Source organism: Neovison vison, chromosome 3 (assembly GCF_020171115.1).
Source record: "Neovison vison isolate M4711 chromosome 3, ASM_NN_V1, whole genome shotgun sequence".
NCBI lineage: Eukaryota > Metazoa > Chordata > Mammalia > Carnivora > Mustelidae > Neogale > Neogale vison.
Genome location: NC_058093.1, coordinates 39748178 through 39761412, shown reverse-complemented (window position 1 = coordinate 39761412; position 13235 = coordinate 39748178).

The following is a 13235-nucleotide window of genomic DNA, read 5'->3' as shown; positions in this document are numbered from 1 at the left end:
CAGCGGCTTAACCCACTGAGCCACCCAGGCGCCCCTATATATTTTTTTTTAAAGAGAAGTTTCTTTCTTTTTTAAGAACAAAGACTTCCTGCTGTGTTTATTAATCCCACACCATCAGCTGGAAACTGCCTGGGGCAGAACTGTCTGATTGAGGAAGAGATCAGAGCCTGGAGAGATGTCTTCACTGTGGCCTCAGTGGAGTGATGTGCTGGGAGTGGGGATTGGGGCTGGGCACACACAGAGTACAGAGCAGGCAGTCCTAGAACTGCCTGTCGAGTCTGAGAGGGGAGTCAGAGCATGCTAGGTCCTCAGTCAAGACGTCAGGCCAACATTCGGGTCACCAAACTCCAAGGATGAAATGGAAAATGGGCATGAAGACAGGACCCTAAGAATGGTCCAGCTCTAGGGAGGTTGAGGGAGGGGACAGGCTAGAAGGGGCACCTTTCCCTGGAGGGTCTTTCAGATTCTGGGGCTGGGGGCAGCTTTTTAGGCCATTCCTGAGAACTTTTCCCCTGCAGCTGAAGTTAAAATGGGACATACGCTCTGCCCAGGAGGAATAGAGGGCAAACTGGGGCATCGAGGAAACAAATTAAGAGGCTGGGGGGGCACCTGGGTGGCTCAGTGGGTTGAGCTGCTGCCTTCGGGTCAGGTCAGGATCTCAGGATCCTGGGATCGAGTCCCGCATCGGGCTCTCTGCTCAGCGGGGAGCCTGCTTCCTCCTCTCTCTCTGCCTGCCTCTCTGCCTACTCGTGATCTCTGTCAAATAAATAAATAAAATCTTAAAAAAAAAAAAAAAAAAGAGGCTGGTTCCTTACCGCTGGGGAGGAGGCTCACCAAACCCCCTGGAGAGGCAGCAGTCCACAGTAAACAAGTTTCAGGGAATGAAGCAGAACTCTGGTCGGATTCCATGAAGCTCATCATACTCCATAAAAGGACCCCTAGAAGCCCTGGTCTGTGCCAGGGGTGGGTAGTAGTTCCCTTTGGAGGGTTTGGGGGAGTGGCTTAGAAATTCTAGGTGGAGATCATGGAGGCCGCAGGTGCAAGATGGGCCACAGCCAGAAAAACCCATCAGATCTATAACAAGACGCAGGATCTGGAGGGCAGCCCCAGGATGGGCTGCTAGGACCGCACTAATGGGGGAACCTTGGGGATACAATCCCATTCCTCCCATTGGGCCCGGATGCTTGGGGAAGGAGACTCTCCAGGAAACAGAAAACAAAGGGCCAAACATTTGCCTAGGATGGTCAGGAAATTGGGGGAGGGGGCACAGTGAGAGGAAGGAGTGGGCTGCTCCCCTGGCAACAGCTAAAGGCCACAGTCTGTGCCCCCAGGGCCCTCAGACATTTCCAAACTCCACCTGACAGCATGGGCAGTGGCCTTTGAAGTCATGTCAGTTAGGGGCTGCCTTGAGTTACAAGGGAATTGCAAATCCCAGCAGCCCCGCCAGGCAACAAGGACAAATAAGGCCATGCCTTGACCCCCTTTCTTTTTAGTGTGCTGCTAACGTCCTTCAATTTTTAGATAAATTAGAGGCATACAGCCCAGGAGATCCCTATCTCCCCATACTGTGGGGCCTCGAACAACCTTAAAATGCTACTGAATCTATTAATGACCCATATCAATTACAGGTAAACTTAAGTCTGCCTCTGCTGACATTTGCCGTCGACACTTTGAAGGTGGAGTTCCCATGGACATCACTAATCACAGTAGCCAGCTGATTCGGCTACTTGGGAACATATCTGACGGTTGACTCACCCCCCTCCAAAAAGGCTGTCACGAGGCCAGAAAACCTTCATGAGATACCAGAGGAAAGCCTGCAAAGCCTCAGTCATTCCCTTAACCGAGTGTTTGCTGAGTGCCAAGGATGTGGGTGGTGGCGGGGCGGGGTGAGTGGCAGCGTGGCTAGCCTACCTGCAGGGGATGACGGGCCTGTGACTCGGACAGTCACCACCAGGCCTTAGGCCCAAGGACAGCTCTGTGCTCTATTTGGGACAGTATCTCTTGCACCTCACAGGAGGCCCAACACTTAGTGCTAGGTGCTCAGTAAAAAAATCCGAAACAAATACAATACTACAATATGATACTTTTGCTAACAAACCTTTGGGAAATCAAAAGGAAGTGGTTCATTCTGCCAGGGAATTAAAGAAAGCTTTGTAGAAGAGGCTGCAGGTCAAGCTGGTCCTTGAAATGGAGAAGTCAGTGAGCAGAGCAGGCAGAAGAGCAGTCCAGAAAGAGGGCAGTGATGTGGCAAGAGGCCAGGCAGGCGGGGAGGCAGGACAAGGCTGGGGGCGGAGGGGGGTGTATCTTGAATTGCAGATATATCCAGGCCCTGTGAACTCTGCACGCTATTCGCAGACTCTGGAGTCTGTGTGACAGATTCTTTGACTCAGAAGCCAAGTGACCTCTTCAGAAACAAGACTTTACTTTTGTCAGAGTGAAACCATGCCGTGTTTTCTTTCTCACCTTGGCTGCCTGCGAGCTCCTGAAGTGCTGAATCCCCTCATAGTCCCACGCAGGACCTTTCCTCTAACAGATCCTGCATCAGTGCTCTGCTGTTGTGTTAACAAGGCAACTGTGAATGTAGCATCTCAACGCAGGACACACTTAATAGCTCTTGGTTTCTCCCACAAGTCCTGGCAAGGCTTAACTGGGTCTTCTGCCAGACTTGGGTCTGAGGCTTGACTGGGGCAAGATCTGGTTCAAGGTTGGGCAGTCGACAGCAGGGGTCAGTTCCTTGCAGGCTGTGGGGCAGAGGTCTTAGTTTCTCCCCTGTGTCAGCTGGTATCTCAGGATCCTGCCCTCTCTATAGGAGGAGCAAGATCAGTGAAGGGAGGTATCAGAGCCGGTATCAGAGCAAGCTGGTCACTGCAACCTCAGGTAATGTAATCAGATGCACCTGACCATGGCCACAGGTCACTTTTGCCTTATTCCATTGGTCAGAACAAGCCCCACCCTCATTGAGTGGGCACGTTTTAGAGAGGCAGGAAGACCAGGGGGAAGGATCATGGGACCACCTTGGTCGGTGGCCAAGGTCCTCATCAGATATTAACAGCTAGTTAATTAAACTAGTCGTGTGGGCACTTAAAGATACACTATTACACAGACATAGACTGTCTCCGCAGGAAGGCAGTGAAGTGAGTTCTTTGCCTCCCAAGAGTGCTTTCCCTGCCCCCACAGCATCTGCCACTAGGCTGGGCAAAAAAACAAGTCAATAAATCTGAAATGAAATGTCCTAGGATTCGCGTTACTGCTGGAACAACCTGGAGTTTTCTACCATCAAGGTAATTATTGGCTTGTCATAAATTTCTCGATTAACCTATGTAATTTAAAAAAGCCATATACCAATTGTAACAGCCACAAAGTGGGAACTAGGACAGACATCACTATTAAGAATGTGGGCCCTTCCCTAGAAAAATGTCTCCTACTGCCCAACACCTGTGATTTTCCCCTACTCTGAGGGTGAGCTATGTACATGGGTACTGTTTCCCAATTCTGCTAGTGCAAAGCTGGACTGGCACTGCTTAAGAGCACAGCTCTGAAACCAGGTGACCTGGGCTGTAATGGAATTAGCGGCTGCTGTAGGACCTTAGACAAGTAGCTTAACTTTCAATAATGATAGCCAGTATTTATTTAGCCAGACTGAGCCAGACTCTTTACCTATATTAAACCCATATAAATAAAATTAAATTAAACCCATATAAATTAAACCCATATAAGTTAAAATAAAATAAATTAAACCCACATAAATTCATTTGGCCCCTATCACCCCGCTGGGAAACAGACACGGTTAGTAGCCCCATTTTATAGATGTGAGAATTGAGGAATAACGGTTGAGGCCTCTCAGCCTGGTCAAGAGCAGGGGGAATGCAGGGCAAATGGTGGACAAGAGGACCAAGGACAAATGCACAGCAGGGTGCTGGTGCGAACAGATTCTCTTTCTAAGCTTCTGTCCCCACTGCCAACCCCCCCAGGTAGGACTGGTAAGAACCGTGGTTTGCTATTTGAACCACTCCTATTGCCTAAGACCTTGAACGCAACTTGCACCCTTTGCAGGGTGTGGTGAGCAGAAAGGAGAAGCCAGAATGCCACTATTGGGGGAACTGGATTCTATGCCGCTTCCAGCCACCCTTTCAGGGTAGTCACACTCCTCCTCTGCTGCTTAGAAAATAAGATAAGGCACCAGGGAAGGAGGAAAGGAGCCCACACTGCCTCCTACCCCCATAGAGAGTGAGCTCTGGGCCTCCCTGGATCTGGATGTTCCAAATCCTTCATCCTCCTCCCAAACCTACCCCTTGATCTTTAGCCACGTGCGGCCGCCTCCCCTCGGGCTCGGGAGGGGCAAACCAGGTACTCCAAACCTCCCCCACAGCCAGACACCCGCGTAATCCAGAACCCCTTCTTCTGCCCAGACGCTCCCACCCCCACCCCTGTAGCCCGGGCTGGAGGCCACCCTGCGAGTCTGCCTTCTGCGGTAGGGCTTAGCAAGCCTCCCTCAGAAGCAAACACAGCGTTTCCTCCACTTTTCCCGCCAACATGGCCGAGTGACAGCCAAGAGGCTCCCCGGGGGCACAACGGCACTGTTCCACAGAGACCAGACTGAACAGGGCTCCGCAGGGGCTGACTGGATCCGGCAGTGTGGACAGGACGGGGCTGCGGGCATACGGTGCCCATGCGGCCCGTGAGGACCCCAAGCCTGCTCTCACTCTCTAGAACCCCCTTTTCTGCCTAGCTCCTTCTTCCTGATGTTGGGGAGAAGATTCACGGCCCAGAGCGCTCTGGCACTTGCGGCTGCAGTGTGCCAGGTTCCCCTGGGGGTGGGGACTGCCTGCACGCGGTGGGCAGTTGGGGTCTCCCAGCTCTGACCCGCCCGGTGCGCGCGTGGGTTGCCCTCTGCAGTGGGGTCAGCCAGGCCAGGCCTCCTAGCGCCTGGACTGCACCCCCTGCCCCTTGGGAGAAATGTGAGGCTCCTCTACCAGCCGGAGGTCACCTCTGGCTCCGCGAACACCGCACCCACTCGACCTCCGTCGCACAGCGCGCAGCCAGGAGACGGACACGGGACGCTAAAAGCGCTTCCCTAAGAGCGTAGGCGCGCGGGCCGGGAGGTCAGCTTTGCGCACAGATGGACACAGTTGCGGACAGGGGCCGCAGGCCTTGGCTTTGGGGACAGGAGGGACGGAGCATTACGTCCGGAGAGGGCTCGGCTTCCCGCTGGGGATCACGGGGCGGGGGGGCCTGGGCGGGGGCGCCGCCCGACCCGCTTGCAGAACGCGCCTCCGCCATGCTCTGGTTGAGCCCTGGAAAAACCCCGGCGCGCATGGGAGAGGCGGGCCAGCTCGCAAGGACGGCGGGAACAAAGGCGGCCCCGCGGCCGGATGCAGTCATGGAAAAACCCAACGGGGCGCCGGGGCGGGGGCGGCAGCGAAGAGGCGGCGCGCGCCCCGCAGCCCTGACGCCTTTGCCGGTCGGTCCGGGCGGGGCTGCTCTCAGCCCCCGCCCCGGGGCACTCCTTGGAGGAGGAGTGGGGGAGGAATAGGGGAGAAGTGGGGAGGCCCGGGAAAACAGAAAATGCTGGATCGGGAAGGGAGGCCTGTGCCTGGGGCCAGAGAACCTGCAGCCCCCACGGTCAGCCCCCACGGTCGGGGTGCTTTCGAGGCGAGGGAAGGGTGGCCCGGGCTGGTACTCGCCCGGCACACGCAGCGCTGCACACGGCCACTTGGCCGCCGCGGTAGCCGGGGGCGGCTAGCCCGTAGGGGGGGGCACACAGACCCGCGCATTGGCCCGGACGCGTGTTCCGAGGCGCACACGCGGGGTCATTTACACGCACGCGCGCACAGACACGCGAGCTGCCCATACCTCCCAGGGCCGAGGGAAAGAAAGGGTCCGACCGAGAGGGGGCGAAATGTTCGTTAGGGCGGTCCCGGGGATTTAGTTTCAGAAGCCGTGGGCGGGGCCTTAGTAGAAGAGGCGGTTGGGCCCCCACCCCCACTCCGTATCGCAGGTGCGGGCGGACTGGGCCACCTGGGCCGACCGCGTGCCCAGATACCGCCTGGAGTTTCCCTCCCGTGCGGGACGCTTCTTGCCCTGGCCTAGGTAGTTCTGTGAACCTGGCTGTGGACTGGGAGGCAGCACGGCGGGGGGTTTTTTATGTAGAAAAGGAAAGTGTTGGCTCAAGTTGGATCTACCGACTCCTGAGGCCTTTTTCAGCTCTGACTTGTTATGAAGAAGGAACTGGACCCAGAAGCCATAAAAGGAGTTGGTGGGAGCCGAGAAAAAAAGTCTTGGGCCCCAGCCACAGCTCTTCTTGTTTTAAGTGTCCCCGTGTTTATTTACGTTGCTCCCTGCCATAGGGTGGCAGGGGGCAAAGCCTAAACCTGTGGGGTCCCTAGGATGGGGAAGGGATGTAGAATTTGAGGCTAGAATCAGAGGATCAAGGATCAGAGGAGACCCCAGAATCTGCCAGAATCGAGGCTGCTGTGTTAGGATGGCAGGTGGGGGTCCCTGAAGGCCAGAGGGCAATGAAGCAGAAGACCATGACTTCAAAAGTTTCAAGAAGGGGCCTTTTTTTTTTTTTTTAAATGAGCGTTGGCTGTTGGAACTGTTGCTGGAACACAGCAGGGAAATACAGCAGATGTAGAGGTTCTGGCTTGCATTCAGAACACAGGATCTACAGAAGCAGGGACACCAGCGACATGACAGGGTCAGATGAGCTGACATCTACTTGGGGTCCCCTTGGGAACTGAGGTTGGAATCAGATGACCCAGCTGTGCCTCTTCCTAGCTTCCTGGTTTTGGGGATCTTGTCCAACATCTTTGGCTCTCAGATTCCTCATCTGTAAAATGGGAACAAGAACTCCTGCACCAGAGTGTTCTGGGGATTAAAAGGGTGTCTAAGTCCCCCTTCCATCTTGCCTTCCCTCCTTTTCCACTTCTCAAGGTCCCTGGGGCTTGCTCACTAGGACTCCTTCCAAGTCCCAGTTTCTTGGAAGCAGGTGGCGTCCAGTGGGACGAAGGCTGGGGAGCAGCGCCCTCTAGTGGTCGATACCGGGAGGGTCCCGTCAGTCCTTGAGACACGCCCAGGCTAACGTGATTAGTGCACGTTAGAGCCTCCCCAGGGCTGATCGTGGGGGCTCCACTCAGAGAAGCCTTTCCTTCTGATTCAGTTTTCCCCTGGAGCGAGCAGAGAAAATACTGCTCCCCGACAGCAGTCTCTCCTCTGACCTCCGGCGGCCCAGCTTTCGCAGCTTTAAAAGGCTTCTCTCACTTCTGCCCTGGAGGAATATATGCACTTAGCCTTCATACTGGGTTTTATAGCTTGCAAAACACTTTGACACACATTACTTGTCCCTGAGGTGCGCTGTTTCTGGGTGGTGATGGCGCTCGTTGGATAGAGGATCGTGGTTGGGAGTGTGGCTCCAGTGCTGGGGACAGATTTGGATCCTGCCACTTCCATCCAGCTCTGTAACCAGGGCGACGTTCAAAACATTGAATAATCAGCAGGGCAGGCAGCGACCAATCAGAACAGGCCCTGTTCTAACCGCCTGGTGCGGCCAAAGGCGTGTGTACCTGCTGAAGATTCTGGAATAACCTCAACCTCCTGGGGCCTCTGTTTATTCATCTGCAATATGGGCACGTCTGTTATACTAGTACCACTTTAGAGGACAGTCCTGAGGACTGGCTTAGTTCAGGGGTGTAAAGGATCGAGAAACCAGTGTCTGACACCTAGAAAGCACCAAATAAGTTTTGGCTTTATGATTGGTCTGCGCTCCTCTCAGACTCAGTGACTCAGGGAGGTTGCAACTTTTTTTTTTTAATTTATTTTTATTTGACAGAGATCACAAGTACGCAGAGAGGCAGACAGAGAGAAAGGGAGGAGGAAGCAGGCTCCCCGCTGAGCAGAGAGCCCAATGCGGAGCTTCATCCCACCCTGGGATCATGACCTGAGCCGAAGGCATAGGCTTTAACCCACTGAGCCACCCAGGCGCCCCGGGTGGTTGCAACTTTTAAGGGAGACTCTCTTCTCAAACCACCTCCTTGTCTGGCTCCCCATTTATTCTATACTCTCTAGAAGTGCTTCTCAAACTTCATCATGCATCTGAATTTCTGGGGGATCTTACTAAATTGCGGATTCTGATTCAAGAGGCCTGGGTGGGGCCTGGGTTTCTAACTTTCATCTAAGCTCCCTGGTGGTGCTTATGCTGGTCCTAGAAGCAAGGCTCCAGAAGATGACTGTGGACACAGAAGGGACAGCTGGTTGGCCTGTAAATATTTACTGAGCACCTACTCAGTGCAAGGCAGTGCAGGGTTCAAAACAAGTCCCAGGACTGGCCTCTAACCTCAAGGAGCAGAGAGGCTATTGCAAAAATACCAGTTAGTAACAGTCAGGCCAAAGAGCAAACGTGTCAAACAAACAGCAGGTGAAACATGTGGTGAGTCCTGTCTCTGCCCAGCAGCTGGAGTGAGGATTTAACCAGGTTATTGCCCTGCTCAAAACTGCCCAGTGGCTCCCACCTCACTCAGAATAAAAGCTGAACTCTTCCGGATTCTTCTTCTAGGCCCTGCCATCATCTGGCTTTGTCTCTGACCTCATCTCCCATCGCTTGCTTTATTCTAGACTCACCATTTGTTCCTGCAAACCCAACATCCCAACTTCCTACCTGAGAGCCTTTGAATTTGCCTGGGTTGGTGCTTGTCTGTCAAACTGGCCTCTTATTGCCCCCTTTGAGAGTCTTTCTTTGACCCAGAGGAAATCTAATCCAAAGTAGCCAGCCACCTCCAGCTCAGATCATATTTTCTCTATTGTATCATTCTGTTGTTTTTTAATAGAGCTTCTAAGTTCGATGTTACTGCATTATATTTTTGGTGGCTTTGTGTTGGCCCCATGAAAACAGAGTGTTTGCCTGCCTTGTTCTGCTTTACCACTAGGACCGAGAACAGCATCTTGTGCATAGTAGGTAGGTCTTCAGTACAGATCTGTTGAATGAAAGAACGAACAACGGTTTTAGGGCAGTTAAGGAGGTGAGAGGGGTCCCTGGGTGACCCCAATGGGTGAGAGACTTCATAGACTTAGTGTACAGGAAGTTTATCAGGGAGGCATCCTGGGATCACATCCGTGGAAAGGTCGAGAAGGTGGCAGGAGCAGGAAGAGGGAGAAGTAGGCTTCAGGGCCAGCTGACCCCTGGGGAGCTCCCAGGCAGGGGAGATCTTTCATCGTTATCCTCCTTGCAGGGCCTGATCCTAGGGTGACGATGAACCCAATGGACTGAGACCATGGGCATGACATAGCCCTTGAGAGGCTGCGCACATACCCTTGACTTTTGTTCTTATTGTTTGAGTGTTGATTCGTGCCAAACCCTCATCAGTCAGCTGCTACATTTGCCATTTCAGCATCTTACAGAGATGCCCCTTAACTATTTTTTCAAGAGCAAGTGGTGTTCTTCAGCTGAAAACAGAGAACCAAACATCCAGCATTTGCATAGATGAACATTTCTGGAAGTATTCTGCAATTTGGGTCCTTTCATGGAAAAGCACCGGACACATTCCCTCCATGCGATATCTGATGGGCCTGAGGACCCCCAGCTCAGTCTGTGTTGAATGTGGGGTTAGGAAAGTACCCCCCTGTGGTGGCCAGCCATAGCATGGGGAGAGGACGACAGATGAACCCTGACAGAGGGAACAGATTGGACTCTGTGCCGGAAGACACCTTGCTTGGTGTCTAGGACTTGCCAGCTGGGCAGGGCAGGTTTTGTGAGTGTCCAACCCATGCATCACCCAGGGCCCCAGTGCTTATTCAATGCTCTGTTGTCACCATCTTGACATGCTTTTTTTTTTTAAGTTTATTTATTTATTTATTTATTTATTTTTAAAGATTTCATTATTCATTTGACAAAAAGATCACAAGTAGGCAGAGGCAGGCAGAGAGAGGGAGGGAAGCAGGCTCCTCTCTGAGCAGAGAGCCCAATGTGAGGCTCGATCCCAGGACCCTGGGACCATATCCTGAGCCGAAGGCAGAGGCCCAACCCACTGAGCCACGCAGGCGCCCCTAAAGTTTATTTGATGCCGCCCCCCATCTTGCCATTCTTTTTTTTTTGTTTTTCTCTTTTTTAAAGATTTATTTGACAGAGAGAGACACAGCGAGAGAAGGAATGCAAGCAGAGGGAGAGGGAGAAGCAGGCTTCCCACCAAGCAGGGAGCCCGATGCAGGGCTCAATGCCAGGACCCTGGTATCATGACCTGAGCTGAAGGCAGACGCTTAATGACTGAGGCACCCAGGCGCCCCCCATCTTGCCATTCTTAATAGTTTTTGAACAAGGGAACTTGCATTTTCATTTTGCCCTAGGCCCCACAAATTATGTAGCTGTTTCTCTGGTTCTGAGGCCCAGGGCTGGTTCCCAACGAATCCTCTGGGAGAGTCAGTCTGGTGAATCTGTGTGGGAGGTGAGCCTGTGTGCACCCTAGAACAGGTCTTATATGCAAAACTGAGATCATAGAGCTTGCTTCACCCGGAGAGGAGAGGAGAGGACCAGTGCTGGAGGCTTTTCTCCAGTGAGGATCAGGCTGTGGAAATTCACTGCCCCGGGAAAGACAGCTCGGTGGTTACTCCTTCAGAAATACCAGAAGCCTCTGGTACTCAGAGCCCCTGGTCAGCAGTCAGACTGCTGACAAATGTGAAGGTTTATAGGGATGGGACAGATGCCTCCCTTGGGTGGGACAGATAGCGCATGGTCTGGCTCCCAGGCAAATAGCTGGTCTCCATGTCAATGCATACCAGTTCTGGGAGACCTGGGGCCAGATAGTCACGTCTCTGGATCCCGCATGGTCTGGCCTGTTTTGCAGGGGTAGGTGGTGGCGGCTCCTGGGAGACAGACACTGGGAGGCTTGATGTTATCCTCTTGCAACAGGTGTCATTAGGAGGGAAGAGCTCAAGAGGCCTGGCTAGACTGCACCGCCTGAGTCCTGAGACCTGGTTACATCCCCCTCCCGCAGCCCTAGGGGCCCCCACAGGCAACCTGATGCCGGCTCTCAGGCCCAGATTTAGGTCACTGCTTTGTTTTTGCACACCTGATGGTCTTTCTGCTCCTGCTGTGTCTTGTCCCTCATTAACTTCCACTCCAGATTTGAACCTCACCCTCTCTCCTCTGTGACTGATGCCAACTGCCTCAGTTTACCCACGGACGTGTCATTTTCACTCTCTTGCAGTTCGTCCTCAGTGGGCAGGACTGGGCTTGTTTCCTACATTGTCCCTCGGGCATTTCTGAACAAGGGACCTCTCATTTTATTTCTGTATTGTGGTCCCCCAAAATCCAGAAGCCAATCTGCTGATGAGCTCCCCGGGACACGGAGGCCAGGTATGGAGGCGTTCGAGATCAGAACCTGACGCGGGGTTCTTAGTACTGGAGGCGTCTGGCAGCTTTGAGAGGGCCGTGAATGTCCACGGTCCCATGGGAATGCCATGCTGAGCGCCTACTGTGTGCAAGGGCCGGGCCGCTACAAACAGAAGCCTCTTTCTTCCTAGAGTTTAGCCAGGAGGGTGTTTAGAAGTAGGACAAAGCCTGCCCGATCCAGGGGCCTCCCCCTCAGGCGTGGGGAGAAACTCGGGGCGGCAGGGAGCGGAGGAGGGGCGTCCTCCCGTAGGGCGCAGACGCCGCCCCGCCTGGGTCGCCGGCCTCCGAGAGCTGAAAGGGCCTCTGTGTTCTGTCCCCCGCCTGCCCGCGGGCCAGCAGCGCATTTCCTCCGCTGCGCCAGACCCCGGAGGCTCCGCAGCCCCTCTGGGGACAGACACAAATAGTTCCCGGCCCAGCTGCCCGGCCAGTTACCTTGGGAACCAAACTCAATCGCCTGACGTCACCGGCCGTTGCATAGCAACCGGCGTGGACTCCCCCTCGCGCGGCCCCCGCCCCGGCGCGGAGGTCTCGGTCGCCCGGGACACGGCGAGGCGGGGCGGTCGCTGTGCCCACCGCCCCTCGCCCGCCGGGCCCCGCCCTCGGCCCCGCCCCAGAGCTGTGGTCCCCCCCCACCATGCCCCCTCCCCAGCCCCCAGCCCCGGCGGAAGGGGGCGGGCCCCAGCTGAGGAAGCGGCGCCGCCGGGCCTCGGGCCCGCTCGGCCCAAGTGCGACCCTCCGGCCGCTGGCGTTGCTGTCCCAGAGCGAAGCCTTTGTTTGCCGTCCCCCCGTCTGGCTGCCTCAGTTTTCCGTTCCAGTCTCGTTTCTTACCAGGCCCCAACCTGGGCTCCTGCTCCGGCAACAGGGAGCAGGTGGCCGGGCGGGGGCGTTTTCGTGCCCCTCCCCTCGGTGGCCCAGGAAATCTCTGCCTCGCTTGGCCACCTGCCTCAGGGGAGGAGACACCGGGCCCGCTCACGCCACTCCGCTCCCATCCCTGGTTCGCTCCTCCACTCCGGTGCCTTCCCCTGGCGTCTGTGCGGTGCCGTTGACCTCTTGCCCTGGCTGCAGTCGTACTGGGTCGCCCCTGGGTGAGGGGCGTGGGGAGGGAGGGGCCTGCCGAGCTTCTGGCTTTGGCCTTGTTCTGGGGCTGCGCTGGCTCTCTCCCATCGCTGTTTCCTACCAAAGCCGATTATTACGTGCTGAATCCTAAAGCCCAGCACTATACCGTGGCTGGCCCTAAGTGTCCACCATGCCCTGCCCTGGTCTGCCTCAACTTACCTATCTGTGGTCCGGGGTCACCTGAACTTCTTCCTCTTGCTAGAGGACCTTACTTATCTTGTTCACTGTTCAGTGTGGTGGAGGCCACCTGTGGGGGCTGTTTTTCCTCACCAGAAACTATTTTGACAAGTGCTAATAAAATGCAGGTGGTCAGAGAGGTAAAACCAGGTGTTTTAAGGCAATCCTGTGTCCTCACTGGTTAATATTTAAAATTCAGAGAGGCAAAGGAATATTGTTTAATTCATGGAGTTAGAGGGAGTGCACTTAAGAATACCTCAGATCTGGGGCGCCTGGGTGGCTCAGTGGGTTAAGTCGCTGCCTTCGGCTCAGGTCATGATCTCAGGGTCCTGGGATCGAGTCCCGCATTGGGCTCTCTGCTCAGCAGGGAGCCTGCTTCCTCCTCTCTCTCTGCCTACTTGTGATTTCTCTCTGTCAAATAAATAAATAAAATCTTTAAAAAAAAAAAATGAATACCTCAGATCTTTCCAAAGCACTTGGTCAAAGGAAGCTTCTGAATGTGGGTGGAACATTTACAGAGTGATGGGAAAAGTACTTTCTGTCCGAAGGTCCCAATTCAGTT